Consider the following 5326-nt stretch of genomic DNA (forward strand, 5'->3'; position numbering starts at 1 on the left):
TTATATTTATTACTATTTTCTAAGTAAATGACCAAACTCTGTATGAACGGAATGCCATAAACATTCAGTATTGACACCGTATTTGTCTGCAGTGTGTATGAGCCTCATTTATTCGTCATTAATAATCTTATTAAAAATCAATTACATATATTTTTAATGTTTCTCAGACATGTCAAAATGTGATGTATTAAATTTCCAGCAAAGATCTTCTCATATAACTCAGTTACAAGAGAGAAAAAAATACCATTCTATTCCTCACAAAGAACTTGATGTGTGTTCTGAAGAAGGCAGGGTATAAAAACCATAAATTGGACCCTTGGCATCACTATTCTTTGAAAAGTCCTGATGACAAATCACTACTTTCCCTTTCACCCCCTAGTATTTCATCTGCAGTCTACCCATGGTGCTCTGGTCTCCTTAAAAGCTTGTCACTGGCCGAGTTGTTCAAGCTTCGCCTTTGGCTATACTGTAGAATTTTTTTCTTGGTTTCTTGCCCTATAACTTACAGACACACAAGAGAGGCTTGATACGCTCTGTGTTAGATGAAAAACAGTCATATTGGGTAAATGCAGCTCACAGCTTGTCTACAGCTCAGAAACCAAAAAATTTTGCTAATGGCTCAATATGTAATTTATTAAATACACTTAATTATGCGCTTCCTAACATGTATGACAATGAAATCATCATTAGCCACTAACTGCTCTCTGTACTAGCATGTGAATGCTTTTGTGAACTTCTGCAAAAGGCTCCTTGCAGTTCAAATCATGCTATCTTGGAAATGAGCTGTCTCACTCAATACGTCATCCGTAATTTTATTTTCTTGAGAGTTGCAAAAACATTTGCGCCTCCTCCACTTTATGGCGACTTCTGTTTGAGCACGTCAAGCGCGGGTCAAGGGGACAAAGACTCATTGGAGGTAATGTAGAATGTTTACGAGAAATGCTAATAATTACATCGCTAAACAACCCAGCAAGCTGTAAAAACATGCTACTCCAGACCTCAAGGGAGAAGAATGAGGATTATACCCGCTCTGTTATCTTACCAGCTTGCAACGAAGAGTCCAGCATTGGCCAATGGGTTGCAGAACCTACAGACACACACCCAGGTGACCAGTGCACACACAGCCTTGTGAGTCTAACTACTTAATAAGTGGCTGTTAGAGGTTTTCCTGGACAAAGTCCAGAGCTGAAGGGGCCTTGCTCAAAAACAAGGACAGCTTCATTTATCAATCAGTCCAATCAGGGCCATTTCCGGGCCTATGTAGTCACATGGCAAGTATTACTTGATTCCATATTGCATTGTGCAACATGAAATCAAGGCGAGCATATAAAACACTGATTAAACCAATATTGATTCAGTTTGACACTGACACATAATTCTGATGGACGACAAAGCAGAACATTTAATATATGGTTTATAGTATGTGTATCTGAAATGATCATAGTCATGATCAACTGTAGTTTTACTTCTTTGATCAAACAAAAACACATCTTCCCACTCCATTTATATGTTTTATAATATCCCTCTGTATGCTTTTGAGGTCATTATATCCTGAAGAATGTTGCTTCATTTCCAATCCTCTTTATAGATGACAGATGAGAAGAGGGCAGGTATTAGAGTGGAACACTTGATCACTTACGCCGTAAGCCCCTTGATGAGCGACATTCACTTGAGAATGTCATTCCAGAGAGAAAGAGAGAGAGAGAAAGGGGTGTTTACATTGGAAAACATTTTCTTTATTCTGAGTTTATTTCAAGGTACATGGAGTTCTTTGTTTCTGAGTATGTTGCTATTGGACGGATATGAGTTTCGTGGTAAATCTGGAGAAAAGCTGTGTCAGAATGATGGAAACAGATCTATAGCCTACTGATGTGTTATCTAGAATGTATAATACTTTAGGGGAATATTAAACATATACATCTTTTTCACAGTGATGTTTATATAAAACTATGCGCTAACAAAAAAAAACACAAATTCTGTCTTAAGTAATAAACATAAGAGAATAACAACAGGATATCTGCATCACCGGCGGTTCACCACTGAAATAACTGTCTGTTCTTGCAACTTGAGATAGACCTCCCATATTTCATTTCTCTCTTGCTGATAGCATTTATCAGCAAAATCCTGATAAATACAAAATATGCAATTTAAGCCTGAGCATAGCTGAGCTACAAAGGTGGACAGGATTACCGGGCCGGCTGGGACAGACATCAGATTGTATTGCCATAAAGGGTCATTAGGCTGTTGGCAAACTGTACCTCAAGCTCCAGCTGACAGGCCTTTTCAAGAAAGACAGATGATAGAAAATATGAGAGTAAAATTCCTATTGACAGACAGTTGAATGAAATAGCTAGAAAGATGGGTTGGAGGAAACACTGTTTTTTAAAAATATTTATTTTTCTCAAATGTGCATATAAACGTTTATGTTATCACACCTTTTGACCTATTTATTTTGTTATTAATTTAATACCACATGAAACACAAATCTTGATGACTGAGTGGGATTAGATGTACTTGACAGATAGGAAGCATATCACTCTACACAGATTTCTAAATCCAAAGCTGACATGTTATCCTTTATTGGATTATTAAGCCTTTTTTATTCTTTATGATCATAATCACTGTCTGCAACAGTGGTGGACGAAGTACACAAATCAAGTACTTGAGTAAAAGTATAGATACGTATAATAAAATATTACTCCAGTAAAAGTAAAAGTACTCAGTTTTCAATTTTACTCGAGTGAAAGTACAAAAGTACTTGATTTTTTATGTACTTAAGTAAAAAGTACTGATAGATGAATATTAAGTAAAACTACTCCGTTACTGTCCACCACTGGTCTGCAAGATGTCTACTCGCTATATGCAAAATAGTTTTTTATTGCAATTCAGAAACAAAGAAACATGCACTTCTGTGCCAACAGTCGGTCTTCACAGTGAACTATTCGCTGACTTATTTGGCATTCTTCTATTTATGTTGAAAGAGAGGGGCGATTATCTCATCAAGGGCACTTGGACAGATAGACAGGCCCATGTTCTGGTGTGTTGTCACTTTCACTGGCAGAAGGAGAGTCGTGTCATTAATCTCAGTCAGTGATCAGTCAGATGGGAGCTGGGGGTGATGACGGCCTCCGTCCTATAAAACCCTCCTGTCCCCGCTGCTCGTCCTAGCACCCCTCAGGCCATATTGTGATCTCTGTCCTGATAAGGACCGGTGGAAGCGAGACTGCCAGACTGGACGGGCAGGGTTGGAGCCTCTATGAGGACTCAGTTGCGATACTGTCCTGGAGGGGCCAATGAAAGGCATTCTCACATACAAAGAAAGGCTGCGAGTCAGTCAGGGCAGCCCCCCTCCCCATCTCCTGAGACTCCAGGCGCCACAGTGTAACTGCAGTCTCAGGTATGCTCCACGGACACTGTGAGAGATTCCCAGGCCCTTACCTGAGACAGGCTTGAATGATCCTTCCACTTTATTCCAAGAGCTCATAAGCTTTATGCAATTATTTTGATTAGTAATTCACCATTTTTATGGCACTGGTGTAAATCTGGAGCCAAAACGGGGTTCTCCTCATCTCCATGTCCAGAATGTCCGATTATATACAAGCTGCTCTGTTTTGCTTACTGCGTATGCTGGATTTGTCAGCAAAAATGAGTACACTGTCATCATCCTATCTAAATTACTTCCATTTGCTGTCGACTTATATTTGGAGTTTGGATGATTACAGAATAATTTCAAAACAGAATAGGCGAGTAGGATACTGGCTGAAGTTTTCACCGTCTGTCAGCAAATTGGAGACGCAGGACAATTTGTTCTTACTTGTGAATTCAGTTCACTGGAGACTCGCACTAAACGGATAATTTGAATCAGTGAGTTGTCGACTCGAGAACAACTGCAATCGGTTCATTCTAATTCGTGAATGAATCATTTGGTGCGATTTGCGAACCGATTTTAAAAGGTTAATTGAAAAGAATCAGTTCGTTCTTGAATCAGACACCGCTTCTGCGTCTCGGAGCACGTGATATATTATAAGGAGTAACGATATGTTTTATGAAATGTAGTGAAGTAAAAAGTACGATCTTATGCTTTGGAATGTAGTGAAGTAAAAGTAAAAGTTACTCAAAATAAAACTACTCCAGTAAAGTACAGATACTTGAAAAATTTACTTAAGTACAGTAACGAAGTAAAACTACTCCGTTACTGTCCACCACTGGTCTGCAAGATGTCTACTCGCTATATGCAAAATAGTTTTTTATTGCAATTCAGAAACAAAGAAACATGCACTTCTGTGCCAACAGTCGGTCTTCACAGTGAACTATTCGCTGACTTATTTGGCATTCTTCTATTTATGTTGAAAGAGAGGGGCGATTATCTCATCAAGGGCACTTGGACAGATAGACAGGCCCATGTTCTGGTGTGTTGTCACTTTCACTGGCAGAAGGAGAGTCGTGTCATTAATCTCAGTCAGTGATCAGTCAGATGGGAGCTGGGGGTGATGACGGCCTCCGTCCTATAAAACCCTCCTGTCCCCGCTGCTCGTCCTAGCACCCCTCAGGCCATATTGTGATCTCTGTCCTGATAAGGACCGGTGGAAGCGAGACTGCCAGACTGGACGGGCAGGGTTGGAGCCTCTATGAGGACTCAGTTGCGATACTGTCCTGGAGGGGCCAATGAAAGGCATTCTCACATACAAAGAAAGGCTGCGAGTCAGTCAGGGCAGCCCCCCTCCCCATCTCCTGAGACTCCAGGCGCCACAGTGTAACTGCAGTCTCAGGTATGCTCCACGGACACTGTGAGAGATTCCCAGGCCCTTACCTGAGACAGGCTTGAATGATCCTTCCACTTTATTCCAAGAGCTCATAAGCTTTATGCAATTATTTTGATTAGTAATTCACCATTTTTATGGCACTGGTGTAAATCTGGAGCCAAAACGGGGTTCTCCTCATCTCCATGTCCAGAATGTCCGATTATATACAAGCTGCTCTGTTTTGCTTACTGCGTATGCTGGATTTGTCAGCAAAAATGAGTACACTGTCATCATCCTATCTAAATTACTTCCATTTGCTGTCGACTTATATTTGGAGTTTGGATGATTACAGAATAATTTCAAAACAGAATAGGCAAGTAGGACACTGGTTGAAGTTTTCACCATCTCTCAGCAAATTGGAACCACAGGACAATTTTCATTGTGTTTTGTGGTTTTGTGGTGTATGTGCTGTCATTTATCTAGACTACACAATGTTCTTGCCTGTGGCTGTTATATAATTTTTGAGATGTACCTTCATTGGAAGAATTTCTACTCATTTTCATGCAGAATTTCATTATATATAT

Source organism: Sinocyclocheilus anshuiensis, unplaced genomic scaffold (assembly GCF_001515605.1).
Source record: "Sinocyclocheilus anshuiensis isolate Anshui unplaced genomic scaffold, SAMN03320099.WGS_v1.1 scaffold253, whole genome shotgun sequence".
Lineage (NCBI taxonomy): Eukaryota > Metazoa > Chordata > Actinopteri > Cypriniformes > Cyprinidae > Sinocyclocheilus > Sinocyclocheilus anshuiensis.